The sequence below is a fragment of the Podarcis bocagei genome (assembly GCF_964188305.1).
Source record: "Podarcis bocagei genome assembly, chromosome: 6".
NCBI lineage: Eukaryota > Metazoa > Chordata > Lepidosauria > Squamata > Lacertidae > Podarcis > Podarcis bocagei.
Genome location: NC_138130.1, coordinates 48,987,354 through 49,006,626, shown reverse-complemented (window position 1 = coordinate 49,006,626; position 19,273 = coordinate 48,987,354). Strand labels below are relative to the sequence as shown.

At 41.9% G+C, this 19,273-nt stretch overlaps 1 protein-coding gene across 1 annotated transcript in view; it reads right to left on the bottom strand.

Moving 5' to 3' along the window:
* USP9X (ubiquitin specific peptidase 9 X-linked) overlaps positions 1-17,521 on the bottom strand; it is a 70,784-nt gene extending 53,263 nt beyond the window's left edge. Inside the window, exon 1 of the mRNA XM_081199227.1 lies at positions 16,611-17,521. The gene's annotated coding sequence lies outside the window, so the exon portion shown is untranslated. The remainder of the gene's footprint in view (positions 1-16,610) is intronic.
* Between the last annotated feature and the right edge of the window lie 1,752 nt (positions 17,522-19,273).

Sequence of the window (19,273 nt, the reverse complement as noted above, 5' to 3'; positions counted from 1 at the left end):
GGTTAACACTTAGAACACTGTTAATGTTAAAAGGTGTAAACTGGAGGAATGCTTTTCCCTCCACTTCCTGACAGACAACTGATTTAGCATCGTTGCCCTTCACTTGTGAATTCAAATGAAGGGTGGGAGATCTCTTGGAGAAATGAGATCTTTGGTTTAAAGCAATTTTAAGAGACAGCAGGGTCTGTGCAGACCTTTGTGACAGGCCTTTGTGACAGGCCTGTTCAAACTAAAATGGTTTGGGGGTCTTCTCAGAAAAGCTTATAATCTTGTAAATCTGCTAGTCTGTAAAAAGAGAAAATTCCAATGGGTTTCCTCTTTATCACTATGACAACCACTTCCCTTCTTCTATAAAGGAAAGGAAATGAGCACTGTGGTGGGAAGAACAGGGAACAACAACTTCCTCTACTGCTGCCACTAACCTGCAGTTACATGATTTTGAGCACATGCACATTATTACGAGTCACTTAAAAACACAGAATAATTACTGTGTTCTGATCTCATAAACAAACTCTGTTCGCAAGTTCCAACTCTATCATCTTGAATTTAGGATTTAAAAAGAATACTTTTAGAGTGATTCCTGTGTCAGTCTTGGGAAATGGGTTAAACAAAGAAGTGATTTAGTTATGCAATCTCTTTTATTTACACAGGCCCAGTTTCGACTACTTCATTCCACTAGTAGAACCCAGTGCAAGGAATCTTGCTAAAGCAATGTGGCTTCCCCCTTTCCCCAGCTCCCAAATCTGCTCTGGAATAACCCTCTTGGGAGAACTGTGCAGGATGGAGGAGGGTAATCATTCTATCAGGCAAGCAGAAATGCTTGCACTGACTGAATGGATCTCGTTACAGGTAGGCAGCCATGCTGGTTTGCCATAGTCGAAACAAAATTTAAAAAAAGAGATACCGTATTTTTCGCCCTATAAGACGCACTTTTTCCCCTCCAAAAATGAAGGGGAAATGTGGGTGCGTCTTATGGGGCGAATGCAGGCATTCACTGAAGCCTGGAGAGCGAGAGGGGTTGGTGCGCACCGACCCCTCTCGCTCTCCAGGCTTCAGGAGAGCCCCAGCGCCAGCCCCACAAGGTCGGGGGACAGAGGGAGGCGGAACGCCGCCATCCCGCTGTCTCCCGAAGTGGTTTGGAGGCTGACGGCGGGGAGAAGAGCGCTTCTCCCCGCTGCCTGCCCCACCACTCCGGGGACAGCAGGGAGACGCGCTGCGTCTCTCTGCTGCCCCCGGACCTGATCGCAAGGCGGGCGGGGGAGAGAAGAGCGCTTCTCCCTGCTGCCTGCCCCACCACTCCGGGGACAGCAGGGAGACGCGCTGCGTCTCCTTGCTGTCCCCGGACCTGATCGCAAGGCGGGCGGCGGGGAGAAGAGCGCTTCTCCCCGCTGCCTGCCCCACAAGCGCCTGGGGGGGAAATAATTTTTTTTTCTTTATTTCCCCCCCAAAAACTTGATGCGTCCTATGGGCCGGTGCGTCCTATGGGGCGAAAAATACGGTAAATTATTAATTTTTAAAAAATCCTTCCGGTAGCACCTTAGAGACCAACTAAGTTAGTTATTGGTATGAGCTTTCATGTGCATGCACACTTCTTCAGTTACACTGAAACAGAAGTCACCAGATCCTTATATATAGTGAGAGGGTGTATGGATCTCCTTAGCCATTCGTTGAATCTTACCCAGTGAGCTTTCAAGGCAATTACTTAGACAATATATGGCTAGTAGTAATAGTGTAGAGCAATAGTGGCCAAACTTGGCCCTCCAGTTGTTTTTGGACTACAACTCCCATCATCCCTAGCTAACAGGACCAGTGGTCAGGGATGATGGGAATAGTAGTCCCAAAACAGCTTGAGGGCCAAGTCTGGCCACCACTGGTGTAGAGCGAGCTAATGTCAGCCACACAGCTGATTCCAAAACAATACGTGGATAGTTATTGTACATTTTAGTTACCAGAAATCTCTAAGGCAAATCTACTGTTAACATTTAGTAGATAGCCCACATCTGCTAGTTACTGAAATTATACAACTCTAAACTGTTACACATTCTTTTTATAATTTTTATGTGAAAGATGCCGTCATTTGGACCATGTCTGCATTTGGACATCATGCTAGAATATAATGTACAACAGGGATGGGAAACTGGGATGGGTGTTGAATGTGGCCAACTAGGAGTCCATATTTGGTCCACATGCCTTTCCTCAAGACATACCCCTCACCAGCCCTGCTTCACATTATCTTCAAGTGTTTGTGCCTGTCTGGCATCTGCCCTTGAGCTTGGAGGATGCCTCTTGCTTTCCTAGATGGAGGATGGAGACATGTGTCTGTGGAAGCTTATGACTTTTACATGGATGGAAAATAGGGTACCATACAAAAATAAACATCTTCTCTCTGGCCTGGTCCACTTTTTCCTCTTTTTCCTGGTCAGAGCCACTTTATCCTAGAAAGTTATGCAAGAGGAAATGTGGCCCATGGGACTAAAAAAAGATTCCGCACCCCTGAGTTTAATTATATGAACCAGCTTAGCCCCCACCTAAGCTCAGGCCCTTCCCTCTGCTCGTTCCACAGTCTGGATTTGGTGTTTGGATACTTTTGCTTCAGGTTAACGGTTTGCTATGTCATTTGGACCTGGAACTGTTGTTATCGTTAACTATGGTTAGTGTAAACAAGCCAGCTTCAGAAACCATTGCCTGTAGTTGGTTTGAAATTAACTGTAGTTAATGCTAATTACAGTTTGACAGGCAAGAACATACAACAAACTGCTGTTACCAAAAGCAGAAGTTAACACTTCCAAAATATTCCTCCTAGACACACGAGGATGGGTGGGGGAGCATATGAGACTCATTCACATCTCGCTAAAGCACCTGTGTCTCAGATATTATTCAGCTCGAGATCCCATTAGCCCATGCCAGCAGGGTCAATGGTAAGGGATGATGAGAATTCAAGCCCAGCAATATCTGAAAAGCTACAGGTTTCTTATCAATTTTTAATTTATATATCTTTTTAATGTTTCTCAATGGAATAATAAACCAAAAATATTCTAGGAAAAATACATTTGCAAGGAGGTAAAAATCTGACTTGCATAAGGTCAAGCAATGATGGAAGGAAGTCAGATTTTAACTCACATTTCGAGTTGTGTCGAACCAATGGTGGTGGTGGGGTGAGGTGGGGGGATGCTTTGTGTTACTAACATGTACATATGTGTAAACCTTTCTTTCTTTCTGTTATTTTATAGATATAAAAACTTCAATTTGAAAAATTAATTAAAAGAGAGAGAGAGAGAGAGAACATCTAGCTAGCACCCTCCAGTGGTACTTACTGATGAAGTAAAATCAATTCAAAAGCTAAAGTGGACTGCAAAGAAATCCAGCATTACAGTTGTCATTACCATTGATAGCCACCTGCTACAGTCAAATAAATATGTTTCATAAATCTTATTCTAGTTATTAGTAAACATAGAAGCCTTAGAGTTTACTGTTGCTAATTTGAGCTTCTTTATAATTGTTTGTAGAATTACCAAACTCTGCTGTAGTTCCTTTATATAATTATAGATACAATTTTCGCTGTACAATTTTCTTCATCTTCTAGAAAAATTCACATCTCAAGCAATTTTAACTTACCTCACATTGTTTAATTCCCTATTTGCTTATTTTTAAAAGTTAGGGGCATCAATCCAGAGGTGCACAAGCTCTGGATCCAAGCCCACTGCATTTCTCTCATATACAAATTATTGCTACAACCATGGTCTTGGTATACATAGATAGAAGGAATGTTTTGCTCCAAAATAAATTCTGCATAGACAGTGTTTTCCCAAACTGATTGCTCTAAAACTCAAGACAAGCCAAACAGCTGAAATCCAACCACATACCTTTGATTGACTTTTCAGAATTCATAAAGTCTTCATAAACTTTTTAAGAGGCCTAGTGCATGCAACACCACCTTCCACCCAAACTAATGAAGTATTCTGAATACCTGATTATTGCCTCATCAAGCTCAGATACAATCCACTTTCCATTAAAATTAATCACAAAAAAATCCATTGACAGACATAGCAAGTCTGCAACCACTGATATGAAAAACTATCTGACTAAATCTGTATTAAATAAACATACCATTATACAAATATTTCATTAAGTTTCCATAGGGTATTCTGGTCAGTAAAAAGAAAAAGCAGCAGCAGCACATATGTATGGAAGATTATTTAGGTGTTTTGGGAGAGACTGTCACGAAAATATCCGAAGTCCTTACTGGACAAAAAATATAGTGACACGGTTTAGACACAATGTTACTGATGCTTTAGCAATGCCATTTGGTTTTTCTAGGCAAATAAACCAGAAAATACCCCAAGCATTCCTGAAATCCTAAAACATCTCACAAACTTCAAATTAATAGAGTACTGCCAGTTCAATAATTAAATTCTGGGAAGTGACCTTTCATATCAAAAAAGGAGTTTCAAATAAATCCATGTCGTCTTTATACTACTGCTGTCAGTATCAAAAAGAATGGTTGTAACATTAAAGTAAGTTGTGTTTTAGGGCTTTCCAACTCCCTGTACCCTGCAGAAAGCCTCTCCCAAAGCAAGCTGTTGTTTTCCCATTTCTTTTGAAATGCATACACAAGGTCAGAGGTTCCCCCAATACTCTGTAGAGGCTTTTTGAGGAGTGTGGGGTGTTGGGAGTCGAAATGAGGAGTCGAAAAGCCCCATTGTACAGTAAGACTTCCATTCCCATAATGTTGGATACAACCCACTGTATTTATTCCTTGACAAATACATACCAGCAGAGTTGCAGCACTGTAATTTATAGGTACTATCACTAACTCTCCGCATAAAGCAGCAAATAGATTTATGTAAAGTTGTCCAAACTTTCTCATGTATAGAGACAAGAAACAGATGTTCTTTCAGAATGTCAGCTCTCCAAAAACATATACTCTCAATACGAACATGTCTGGGCTATCAAACAGCATATTTCATTTTCTATCAAAACTTTCTATCAAAACAAAAATTTATGAAAGTACAAATTATACAGTTTCTGAAAAATCAAACTGTTGTCTGTATCGTTAAAGCTGACACAATGCCAATGAATACAGAAGGCATTCACAAGGAAAATCTCCAGATGTGCAATATTAAAACCTAATTTAACTCTTTTAAATATTTAAATTTAATCTAACTCTTTTGCACTCTTTACATTAACATTTGGTAATCAACCAATTGTTTGAGCAAGCAATCATTCAAGGAAAGTGCCCTGAGAGCTACTTTATTGAAAATTTCAAGAAAGATAGCAGAATGTAATGGAATATGTGATTTTAATTTTCCAAAGCTTGAGGCTGAATTTCAGGCATTTCTAATGGTAACATATTGCAGTATTTTAGTGTTTGCACACTAAAAGTAAATACAATTAAATATTAATCTTAAATCCTAAAAAGTGGTAACACAGCTTCCATGTTATGGAAATTTCTACAGCAAGAAGACAAATCGGGGTCACTAAGAATAGATCATTCATTGTGTTCTGACATGTTGCATGGCTTTTGCATCACTGTTAGCAAGTTAGTTTAAAACCACTATTTCTACTTACTGTGAGTTAATATTTTGCCAAGATGTAGAAAGTTTACTGTTTCATAGAAGAAATTATAATGGAAATATAATTATATAATTATATAATGGAAATAAGCCTTCAATTCTTGTCTAGCTACTTACTGAACACTGAGAGGTATCAATTCACCATATCCATGTGCAGGTCACAACTCAGGGTACTTTGCACTGTGTTTTCTGGACCATTCTGAAGACTTCGGAATATTAGGACACAAGTCTTGCTGCCCCACACTAATGCAGGCCAGTGTTAGCAACTGAGATATGAAAGCTAAGAGCTAAATGGCACCTTAAACTTAGGTTATGGGCGCAACAATAGAATGTTTAGGTGCACTTTTAATGAATGAACTGCAGATAAAATCTTATATTCATTTTTCACATGATTTAGTCCTCATCTGAAGACTGCAAAAAACAAAGCCATGCTTCCCCTGCCCACCCCTCTGCAGTTTTAACATGAAATCATAGCGCAAATGAAATTCCTTGTCACAAAATGCATCTTTGTTGGAAGCCGCCCAGAGTGGCTGGGGAAACCCAGCCAGATGGGCGGGGTACAAATAATAAATTATTATTATTATTATTATTATTATTATTATTATTATTATTATTATTATCTGGAGAAATGGGAGTTTCAAACGCAGCTGCAGGCTATAACTCCCTCAGTGCATTTTGGTTATGTATCAGAGTAGCTTAGTAAAACAAAAGGGTCCAGGTACATTAGCTACCTCTGCCCTACCATAAAGCAGAAAGGACAGAAATACAAAAATTTGAAAGGCAAATAACTCTATAAAAATTTGGCTTCCTTTAATATCACAGATTTGTTCATTAATTCATAAAAACCTTTAGCACTGCAAAAATTACACTGTTAGGAAGTACAAGTTACCACATTAACACTACACATTAACAAAAGCTGTAGATTATTTGAAGTTTTCCATTGCCATGCAAACAAAAGATTTTATTTGAATACAAACATAAATAAAACACATGCTGAATGCAGTGTTCGAAACTCCCATAGTTCTAGGCACATTTTGCGACAGAGAATTTCATTAGTGAGAACAGTTTCCGAGCTCTGGGCGCAGTACTACGCCTAAGATTCCAGATTAAAGCTGCAGAGTGGAAGGAAAAGAGGACCTTTTTCTGCCTCCCCACCTCCAGCTACACTCTGAAGACAGGAGAAGAGACCCTCTTAAGAATATTAGGGGGGTGAACAGGTGAAGGACTAGACCATGTGAAAAATGAACATAATATTTTAGTTGCAGTTCATTCATTTTCAGCTTTGTATTCTTGTTATAAAGTAGCACACCTGGGCATTCCGTTGTGCTTAAGGTGCCTTTAGCCCCTACCTTTCTTATCTGTTTCTAACACTGGCTGAATGTGTGAATTCTCATAAAGTTATTAATCTGTTCATGTGCAATGTTTATTACTACCATAGATCATTGGCAAGTTAACTCCCTCTCCACCTTACAAGATGTCAGGGGCAAGCTCCTACTTAACAAGTTCTGCACATTATTCATGGTGACCCGGACACTTTTGGAACTCCCCAACCATTTGTTTTTTTAAAAAGCACAGGTAATTTATTATATTTAAGATTTTTATTGGCCTAACAGTTAAAGACTCTGGGGTTGCGTCGCCAGAAATGTTAAGGATGGCTGAAAGTATTGCTTTTATTATATTTGTGATCGTATTATCAATGATTCTATTGTAAGCTACCAAGAATTTGACTGAAGCTGGACAAACACTTATTTTCCAAAGTTAGGACCACATGTGACACCTCTCAAACTCATTATTTTCTCTAGTCTCCACCACTCTTCTAGTTAGCAAATGTGAGAAACTTCTCTACTGCCTTTAAACCAACAGCACCCATCTCAGCATAGAAGGAGAAGTCACTCAGAATATTTTTCTACAAATACCCAAGCCACCTGGTTCTCTGGCAAAGATGCCTATCAGCACATAAATTACTGCCCCAATTTCTTCCTGAATATTGAGAACAAACGTAAGGGCTTTTGAATGTTATCCTGCTGAATTTCATAAAGTATATTCTCCAGCACTGTACCACAAACATCATTGTGAAGACAATCTTCAACGCAAATAAGCCTAGATATTATTGTGAACTTTTAGAACCATTTTGGTTGAAACGTATACAAATATTGTAAAAGAAGTTTTTAAAATAAAACTTACAACATAAGCCCTCCCTCTCTCAAGGAGAAAAGGAAGCAGATGTTCTTTCTCTAAACTTTGGAGCAGCAGAAGTAGTGTGGATACTCTGCTATCCCCAAACTTGAGATTAGCCTTCCCACAATAAGCATTTATTAACATTGTAGTATGGATTTAGGGGCGTTGCTGTTGAACTACCATGTAATCTTTCCTAGTACTCAGTATCAACTCTCCTGGGATTTATGCCTATTAGTTATAGAGTCCTGCCTTCTGGGGCACCAGAAAACAAGTACTGTACGTATTCACCATTTTCTATCAGACAGCCTTCAGAAAGTTAAAGCATACTATCATTTCCTCTTCTCAATATTCTCTCCTCCAGGCTGAAAATATCCACTTCCTTAAACCTTTCTTATAAGGACTGTTTTCCATACCACTATCTTTCACTGCTCTCTTTTGAACCCATTTAAATTTCCCTAGATCATTCTTAAATTAAGGCACCCAGGGTTGGTCACAATGTACCAGATGAAGGCTGGCTAGTGCAAAATAAAATGGAAATTACTATTTCTGTTGACATGGAAACTTTCTGTTGACTATGATTCTATAAATGCCCCAAACTACATCAACCTTTCTTGCAGCTGCATCATGATACTGACTAAATTTCAGTCAGAAACCAACTACATTTTCACATGCCCAATTGCTAACCCATAAAACACTTTATTGCTATACCTGTGCATTGCAGGGGGGGGGGAAGAGTTGGCCTACAGCCATAACTTTGCATTTGTTTCTGTTGAATTTCATTTTTCTTAGGTTTGGCCCAGTTTTTCATGCTATAAAGGTCATTTTGATCCTCCAATGCCCCCCCCCCCGTCTTCTGAGATGTTTACTATTGCTCCAGAGTCCTCAAACACCCCACTCAAAACAAGTTGCTCACAGTTCCACTTTTGGAAGAAAACTGGGGGGGGGGGGAGTTCAGCAGATTCACATTTTCCTTGTCACCCATTCATCATCCTTACTGAGCTGTTGTTCTATAATTTCTCTCCTCTTCCTTTGAATATACCTTTAAAAGTTCTTTTTGTTCTTTTAGCATTCCCCAAAAGCACCAGCTTATTTCAAGCTTTAGTTTTCTTGACACCACCCCTACAACTTTGGACCACTTATTTGTACTCACCCTTGCTTACCCTTCCTTCCACTTCTCTGTATATGTCCCTTTATCTTCAGCTCCTTCCTAACCCTTTCTTCCAGCTACACTAGTTTCTTAACATCTCTCTCATTTCTCTTCTCTCCCCCCCCCCAGAATTGTTTGCAATTGTGCTGTTAGTGACCCCATCTTCAGGAATTCTCACCCACATTAGTCTGCTTTCCCCATTGGCATATCCAGCCATGGAATCCTACCAAGTGTTAGAAACTCAGATATATAAGCTAGGCACCAAATGGCACCTTAAACCTAGGCTATGGTTGCCACAACAGAATATCTATTTGTCGGGGGTTTGACTAGATGACCCTTGGAATCCCTTCCAATGCTACCATTCTATGATCTCAACTATACTACTTGACTGTAGCTTGCTCTTACTTGTCCTAGTATGCAATAAGGAGAAACACACAGTGGAAAAAGAATTAACTATAGACTAAGGCAGATGTTTTTAAACTGTGGTCACCAACCTGGCACCCAGAAATCTCCAGGTAGTCACAACTGGACCAGCACTAGTAGTGAAACGCACCTGGGGAATTTTGAACACTGCTCCTACCTAGCATTTTCTTGAACTTATTGAAATTTGTTTTCCTATAATCCAAAGATACCCGAGGATGCTCACTTTGGGCTTTAAATAATTTCATGAAATTCTACATTACAAGGTCACTTTTCATTAACCAACTCTTCCCTATTGGTTAAGATCAAGTCAAGTATAACTGACTCCCTCATTACTAGACATTGCCTCAGTTTCTTCTGTACTGGCACTGATTGATTAGCGCATGTCCAAAAGATGCATGACATCCTACCCCACAAATCACTAAAAGGGTGCGGTAGGACGTGCTTATACACACTGCTGAGGCACATAGGGGCTGGGAATGGAACCCCCACGAGAAATGGTTGTTGACTGTACCTTTAATGCTTCACTTCATGCTTACCTTTGGGTTACTGAATTGTGGCACAAGCTCAACTTACAGTATTTACCTCAAACAGGTAAATATTAGGGATCGATAATTAACCAACATAATCGCAAACTTCCAAAATGGAAGAGCCATATGTCTATTTCATTGCATGCAACTGCCCTCCTGGCAGAACTTATTCCTCTGTCCACAACATCTATTAAACACACTACTGCTGTTTCAGATGACCTGTTGGTCCTTCTCTTTCTAGAATCTGATTAGCCCTCAAGCCAGACAACTGCTACCCTCCTCCCTTCCCCATTCTGGTTTACAACCAATGATTCTTAGCCATGGACACAAAGCCTGCTTCTTGTAATGTTTCTGGTACACTTTCTTGAACTGCTTTGAACATATATCTGGCACTGTTCATTTCCATCATGAGACATACAAGAAACCATATACTGAATACCATGTACACTTCTAGTAGCTTCATACCCAATAGCTAGAAACCATAGGTAACAAAGATAACCAACCTAGTCCCTATTATAATGAAGCCAAAGTACACATACAGGAATCGCCCCATTTACACGTGATCGACTCACACACTACCATGTATACACAAAGTACCAGGAAATAAATAAACCTGGAAATGTCAGGAGAGAGCTGGAGAAGAGACCCTCCCCAGATCCCAAAGAGGATGTAAAGTGAGGAAGCCCCAAAAAGACTACAGGCACAGTGGGGCTTTGCTTAGGATGCTCAGCCTCTCAGTCTAACAGCTGGTGTGTGCAGTAGCAGCAACCACTTTTCTGCAAGTCCTCCGGCCTCCAGCCGGCCCCTAAGCTTCAATTCTAGTTGTGGATATTTTTAGATACAGTATTTTTGATATGGATTGAAGAGAGAGCAGCAGAGAGGGCATTTAAAGGGTGTTTAGAGGGTGGTCCCCATTTTCTGTTATGAGCATGGGGGCCTGGAACATAAACCCCATCTAAGTGGGGGTGATACCTGTAACTGAATAATTCACGTGTTTTTACCCTTGCTTATCCATCTCTGTTCCCTCTTTCCTCCATGTCACTGCAAGCCCCTTGGTAAAAGGATAATTGGTTGATTGATTAGAGTGGGGCAACAAGTTCCATACTGAAAAATATAAAATGTTAGATTGCAGTTCTAAGTTCAACCAATAGTTAACTTGTTTCAGAAACAACACAACCCAAGCAACAAGTAGTATGTGAGCTACTAGTTCTGAGCCAGCAGTGACTTTCCAAGCACAAAATGGAAAGCTGTGCTTGCCAATCAAAGCAGTCTACAACTCTTTTATACTTTACTTTTGGCCTCAGCAGCGCTATTTTCCAAGCAAATCACTTGCAGAGCTGCAGCTACTGGCCCAAACCAGTGTTGAATGACTTCTGACCCATCAGATATTCCTTTACAAAAGGAAAAGTAATTCCAGGGGCTTGTATAGTAACAGTTCACAAACTCTGGATTAGGATCCAGCCATTATTTGCACTAACCACCAAACTTTTCCGTCCCAAGTCCTCTACACTTTGGCAGAGCACTAAGGGAAGGGAGAAGAGTCACAGCAGTATACTGTTTGATCATCCCACAACCAGTCTGACTTTAGATACAGGCAGACTCCCATTTACATGGCAGTAACATTTCGAGGCACTGCGCATATCAGTGAAATTGTGTATAATTGAAACCTATTTTAAAAGCCTGCAAACACTCATTCGGGCCTTTTAGTGACATCTTTTTGAAGTTTCCAGGTCACTTCCAGGTTCGGCAGATGAGCGTATAGCCGTATACACTGTCACACACATATTGAATGGGGGGGCTGCCAGTATACCATCCACAATACAGTGGATAGGACATATTTACAAGGGCTTCTGAGAATCTAGCTAGCAAAATATTTAAAGTACTTGTTGCAGCAACCAAGTTAAACTCACAAGTGGATAGGATTAATTTGTTAATATTTCATGAAGTTTTATCAAATATCTAGAACTCAGGACCAGGCAAGAACTGGAACCACAGAAACATGCATTTGTAGGCTTAGAAAGTACATTTAAGTTATAGTAGCGTCATTTTTTATGTTGAGGCAAGAATATCCACACACAAGACATTCTCAATACATTAATTCATCCAAAGAATGGAGCACTTAGTACTTTACTTCATCAATTTACTATCACTCAAGAAGGCAAGTGATGCTACAAAGAATTGTAAAAAGGCCTGCACTGTTACCCATTCAGCCAGAGTGGCAAATATAACAATACCTTTTCATCAAGCCCCCACAAAGGGGAAATAAATCTTAGCATTGTTTACACCAGGTAACTTGCCTGCTATGACTGCAGGACACGAAAGGCTAGAAATCCAAACAAAAGCATGCAATATTGCAAATGAAGAAATTGGGGAGAAATTTCATCACAACTAAGATTTTAAGGGAAATAGCTGGTATTTAAAATGCACAGTTCTTGCACAAGTTCTTTCCAAGAAATGAATATATTTTGGATTTTAGATGAACTGCTACAGAATGTATGCACATACAAAAATGTTTTAAGTTAAGGAAAATAAATTCATACATATCATTTCTGAATTGGCAGAAGTCTTGTTACCAGTGCAGAAAAGTGCCCATTGCACAGGTGCAGTAACTTCTTGTGTAATGACACCACTGTAATTCAGTCATGAAAGGCCCTGCAGAAAGGCTGGCAGAGTTGGGTGATGGCAGAAGATCATGAAAGTAAGGGTAATTAGCATTACCATATGTGCACGAAAACCTTCATTTTCCCCTCTTTCAGTGATATAAAGACACAATCACAGCTGTAATGGAAATAAATATTAACACCAACTGCCAAGGCCCATAAATGTAACAGCTCCAATAGAACATAGGCACACAAAATAACAATATGATACCATTTACTGACACTCCTATAACTACAAATCGCAATGTAAAAGTAGATAAAGAACTACAAGCAGACTGCATACTGGACAAAAGACAAATAGAGTAAACATCAGACTGCAGAAGGGCACAGGACAGCAATCAGTTTGCATCAACACGAATACTTGTGAATCAACAACCCTTTGCAGAAAAGCTATAGAACTGGGTTGGTTAAAAAAAAGAATACAGAAAAAGCAGCATAAGCCACAGGATGTAAACAACTTGACGTTGTTTGATAGTCCAAGTGTTGGACTATGGTAGCAGTATTATTGTAGTTAAACGTTTTAACTTCTACACTTCACAATTTTCAGCATTTTTACAAAATGGTAAGTGACCCTATTTCTAAGGAGACACTTTTTTATCCCAATCTCATGACAAAGCAACCCAACCTACCTGGCGGGGGAACCATGTTATTTTCTGTTCTCTTGCCCCAAGACCTATCTAATGCACATACTGACATCCTGCTTAAACTGCAGTATTAAATTCATATACTTGAAAGTAAGCTTCATTAAATTTAAAGACTTGCTTCCAAGTATATTTTGGATCCACGTGTTAATTAGGCAAGCAGAGTCCCACTGACCTCAACTGGACTTGGAACTGTAAGCATGCAAGCTGAGCATACATTGAAAATAATAAAAGACAAAATATTTGAATAGTTAAACTTGTATGTAAGTTCTCTCTCAGGTATGCTTTTCTTAATAAAAAGATGAAAATTTAAAAATACACTGAAATTTCATAGACACATACTTCCTGCTGAAACATAACAATTGACCAGCTTGACAAACAAGAGTTCTAAAGACATAAAAATACAAATGAGAACAAAACCGCAAGTATTCCCTGTAAAAGTTGTATATACTAGGTTTACAACAAAAATACCAAGGTTTTCAACTTCTTTGAAAGTCAATATAAGAGAACAAATATTCAAGACATGATACTTGAAACAGCCATTTCAATAATAGCTTTTAAAATGTCACTTTAGAAAACCTTTTCACTAAAGTGTTACCAGATGTCTTAAATGACTTTTGTCCTACCTAGTCAATAAACGACCTGTTACTCTTCAGAAACTGTTATGAAACCTACTACCATCCCACAAAAGAGTGCATATTCTTGACTATTATCACAGATAGCTATTTCTTACTCCAGATACTAGCATTTATAATATTGATCTTGTAACAATTCCAGCATTTTGAAACAACTATGAGTCATGATAATATAGGATCCTCTTATTTCCCCAAGGAAATGTATCCCATCTTTTCATTTCACAATGAAGTACTCAAAGCAGATAAAGGTGACATTGTAATGTGAATATATCATAATGTTTATGATTATGTTCCTACAAGCAAAGAATTTAGTTGTTTTCCCATGACTGGTCCTCTAAGATGCTGGCCCTCTGTAATAGGAAAACATTATTAGAAGGGTAAATTCAGAGAGACATTGAACAGGCTGCAAGTGAAGCAAAGACAAAGAGTAACACAGAAGATATTTGTATGTTTCTGCCTTAAAACCTATTTATGAAAAGCATAGGGGGGGGGGAACCAAGTAAGTTTAAAAGATAAAGGAACTTATTGCAATCTTTTAAGTATGCTTTTATAGTACAGCCAAAACATTATTTGGAAGAAACATCAATTTATTTTAAATGGATATACATCCAAAGAAGTATGTGTAGCACTTTAAGTTGGAAGAAAGTCTCAATTCAAAATCAATGGCATTTGCTTCCAAGTAAAAATGTTTAGGGTAATTGTGAGTAATTTTTTCAATCAACACATGAAAAAATTATCTTGCAACTTATTCCACATTATAGTATTATAATTTTGTTCAAAACAATACATAAATTTCAGTTATATGTCACCTTTAGCTCCAGATGTGATGGAAAATATTTTTTCATATTCTAATACCTAGTTGAACCTAATTTTCAAAATAATTTTCTTAACCACTTTAGGAGATTTCAAAGAGAAGGATGAGAAAGCATTTCATAAATAACTTCAGAAATTATTAAAGCTGATTGCTGCTATTAGTAATTGATATTCAGTGATTCCTTATGTTTTTAAAGGACTGTGTAATGTTTATGGATTTTGTGTTTTTTATCTATCTCCTTTCTTGTAAACCACCCTGTGCCTTTTGTGCAAATCAACCAAATAAAATATGCATTTTCTAAGTTTTATCCACAATTTCCTGAAGTGATGTACATATTATTAAAACTCTTAAGTCCAGAACTCACTTAAAACCCATTCTTCCAAACATTTCTTCTTAGCTATAAATGATAAAAGCTAAATACAACATAATTAGAAGACATTTGCAAGCAAAAGTTGAAGCACAATTCATACAAAAACCTGATGAACTTAAATGATATTGGGGCCATGTCTTCACACAGTAGATAGTGACAACTATATTGAAACCCCCCCCCCACTTTTAAGTCTGTGTTGAAGTCCATTCAAATATTATTTGTATCAATATTGTATGTTAAATATACGGTGCAAAATTAGGATGCTGAAAGAACAGCACACTACTGCATGTCTTTTAAGACTGCAATCCTAAGCAGTTACCTGGGAGTAGGTGCCACTGAACTCAGTAAGGCTTGCTTCTAAGGAAGCATGCATAGGACTGTTGTGCGAGTCAAGTTTGAGGTGTCTTGAAAATCCTTTGTTGTTGTTTAGTCATGTCCGACTCTTCATGACCCCTTGGATTCTTTACTGCATATGTCACCCAATCCTCTGCATGCCTATTCAGAAGTCCCACTGAATTCAATGGGGCTTAAGTCACAATTGTATATAGATTTGTAACTCTCCAGTCCCTTTTCTATGTACATTAGGACACATTTTGTACATGGTCTGAAAATAACTACCCCAATAACATTAAAACTAAATTCATCAAGTAAATTTGCCTCTCCATTAAAATCAATTGGAGCCCAGATGCTAATTATATCAAGGTAAAATTGCAGCCTAAAAATGCTTAAGCATCTCACAAAGCAAGCCTGTGTTCAAAAAGGCACTATGTCGATTATTCATACAACGTATCTAGGAGATATGTTCCCGAGTTTGGAAAAAGGTCTTTTAAAAAAGGACAAACAAGATAATGTGAATTATAACGCATACTTTGCACAATAACTAAAATGTAAGGAGTTATAAACCACCAGGACTACACAAAGAACCAGAATATAATCTTCTGGAACCTAACGGAGAAAGGGTGTTGAATTCTGAGGGCTTATCCGGCAACACGACGGCCTTACTGGAAACCAGGAGTGCAGCCATGACACAGCCCACCTGCGCCCATGACAATGTTTACAAGGAATGCGAATGCGCTGGGCCTGGCGGTTTGAGACAGGATTTAGAAAGAAAGAGCTTGAGCAGGGCCTTATTTCCTGGCGTAGCCCAGGCCTACACGATTCCAATCACTCCACCTCAGTAATGGCGTTTGGCGTGAAGTGAAACGAGACTCAAAAGGAACTAAACGCCGGGCGAAGCCGGGCCGGGAGCCCCTTCCCTCCGCCGTCCCTCCTTCGCCCCGTTCCCCCGGCTACTTGAGAAAGGGGGTCAGGCGAGAAGCCGGCCAGCTCTGCGGGGCCGTGTTTCCCCCTCCCAGGGACTGCGGATACCGGGCGTGCGCGCCCCATTCTCCCGCAAGGCCCAGGAGAGGCCGGGCAGAGAGAATGAGTCGTCAGCCATTTTCCCTTCTCACTCCAAAACACACCGACACACGCACGGGCAGGCATTTCCCAACCCCCCCAGACACGCTGACACACACAGCGAGGCGCCCCCACCCCGGAGGTTCAGCCCCCTTGTTTTCCCCACAGCGTGGCCCCCCTTCCTCCCAGCCCCCCACCCCGCCGCCGGCCATGGCAGCCCCAGCGCCTTCCCCAGCTCGCTCACCCCCACACAGCGTCCCCTGTTTCCGCTGCTGCTCCTCGCGCTAGTGCCGAGGCCCGCTCCGCTCCCGGGCGCCGCCGCCGCCGCTGGCTCTGCTGGCGATGAGAGGAGGAGGAGGAGGCTGCAGCGGGTGTGGCTGAAGAGTTTCTCATCCCAGGCGGCTGCAGCCGCAGCAACCAGCGGGGCTGTGTCTCATGCCGGGCAGGAGTCGAGTCGTTGCCGTTACTACTGCTCCCAGGGAGCCGCCCGACACGCCGCGACCCGGGCCGAGTCTCCTTTCTCTTCCTTTTTAGTTTTGCGTCACCAGCTGTTCGGTGGGGCCGCCGCTTCCCGGCGACGGCCGCAGTGCTGGGCGCCCAGAGGCAAGGCCCGAGCCCGCTGCGCTCTGCCTCGGCCAGGAAGCTCCGGCTGGGCTGGGCCTGCGGGGCTCCGTCGCTCCCAGTCCGGAGGAGCCGATATGCGCCTAGTGCCTCGGAGGAGGGCAGGGGAGCAGGAGGAGCGGGGAGGGGGCGACGAGACGGGGCTCCTCTCTTCGGCGAGGCAACGGAGGAGAGCCCGGCTGCGAAAGAGGAGGGGGCGGAGAGCAGCGGCGACGCGAGGCACAGGCGCGGTGGAGACGGTGTGTCTGTGTCCCGGGCAATATGGCGGCTCTAGCAGGGTTCGGCCAGCAGCAGCAGCGGCGGCGGCGCAGACTCCGACTCAACGCAGCGGCGCCGGCCCCGCCACCCAAACAGCGTCCGCGGCGGCGAGCGTGACCCCCTCCCTTTCCTGCGTGTCAGGCAGTCCGTCACTCCCACTTGCCCCCCTTCCGTGTTCCCGAGGCTGAGCAGGCACCAGTTTACGCCTTGCCTTGTATGGGCGGAGAGCAGCGGGGACGGGGGTCGCTGCTGCTGAGGGGGCGATGTGTGTGAGGGGGGGGCTTTCTCCCTCGTGTGGGGGGAGGGGGCGGAGCGGCGCCCGCGTCGGTGAGGGCCGGGCGCTGACGGCGGCCGAGCGGGGCCTGGCTTAAGCTGGGCCAGGCCGCGCTCACTGAGGCGGGGGCAACTAGCACGGCCGTTTCATTTCGGTTGGGCTCGGTTTTGGCTCCATTGTGACCCGCGGTGCGAAGAGCGCCGCCGCGGAGAGCCCGGATAATGACGTCACCTTTTCGTGTTTGGAGGGGGGGAGGAAGAAACAGAATTGACCCTCCCCTTCCTCTCCCCTCCCCTTCCCCTCCGTCCCAGGGGCCAGCCAAAGGCTGACGCGTGGGTGGGGCGGCAAGAGAAAGAGGGAGAAAGAAAGAGAAGAGAAGCTCCGGCCGGGCTGCTGAAGAGAGGGGGAAATGGGATTCAGTTACAGCGGGTGCAAACCTGGGGAAACTGAGCAAGAGCCCTTTAAAGGCCTCGGGGCGTTATCGGCTGGAGCGTCCTCTCACTGCGCGGGCTGGAGAAACAGGCGTTGCGCATCATCATCATCACCGCCAGAGGAAATTATTCTGCACATCTCCGTCGTCTGGACAAAACCACCGGAAACAGCTCTGAAGAGAGCAGAAGTAGTGCTGGGTGTAAAGGAGCCGAGAGGAGTGCTGTTTCTGTGTTCTGCCAGATTGAGAGGACTCGTCCCTCTTTGTTACTATTATTTTAAAATAATAAGAAGAAGTGGGACGTCTGCCTCATCTTGGCAAGATGCATAAACGTCTCCTGACTACATTTGTACCCAACACTTTTAAATTTCACAGACTCCCTACGTTCTTAGACCTGGCAAAAATATGTTACATATAGTGGCTCACGTTTCATTGCTAACCTTACTGTTTTGGCTTTACCTCACACCCATTGCGCTTTCTGTCATATTTTTATTCTGTAGTTTATGATGTTATTTTGTTATCTTCCTGGACATGAGTTGGAATTAAAAACATCTTGCTAGTTGGAATGCACGTGCAGGGATTCCATTCAGTGATTTTATTTAATATTCAAGTAAACAGAAGCTGGAATAACTTTTTCAAACTAATACCTAAACCATAGTAAAATGTGAATCAATAACTGCAAGCAAGAAGTGTCTGCTAAGAATTGCACTTGGAGTCTATACTCCCCTGTGTCTGCCGGAGGGTAGAGTCCCACCAGCAGGAATACCTTATAGTGTTTCCCTGTCTGTTCAATATGGTGATCAAGTGTCCTGTGTTTTTCAACTGCTCACTGAACTGTTCTACACATGCACCCTGAGAGCTACCTTCATTTCTGTCATTAGTTTGCATGCTTTCTTCATAGTTTTTGAAACAATTAGGTAGCTGCTCTCTTTTATACCTCTGGCACCTGGCATGAACTGAATAGAAACGTAACATTATGGTGCAATACAGCCTAGACACCACTATACCATAAAATTTAACTACCTCCCCACAGACCCTTACAACATTTTCATAGTTCTAGTTTTCTGCTAGAGAAACTGGATTCTAAATCTAGAGGACACCTGCAAATGGAAACATTTAGCCCATTTGATTATTTGATATTATATATATATATGTATATATTTGCTTTCGTAGATTTTCACGGGTACAGGAATGTAGGTTTTGGTGTCTTCGGGTGTCTTCCCGTGTAAGAGTTGGGGTGTCTAGGCGACGTTTCGACGAGGTCTCACTCGTCATCTTCAGGCTGGTGCTTTCGGCTTCTTGTTACTAGAACAGAGCAGGATCT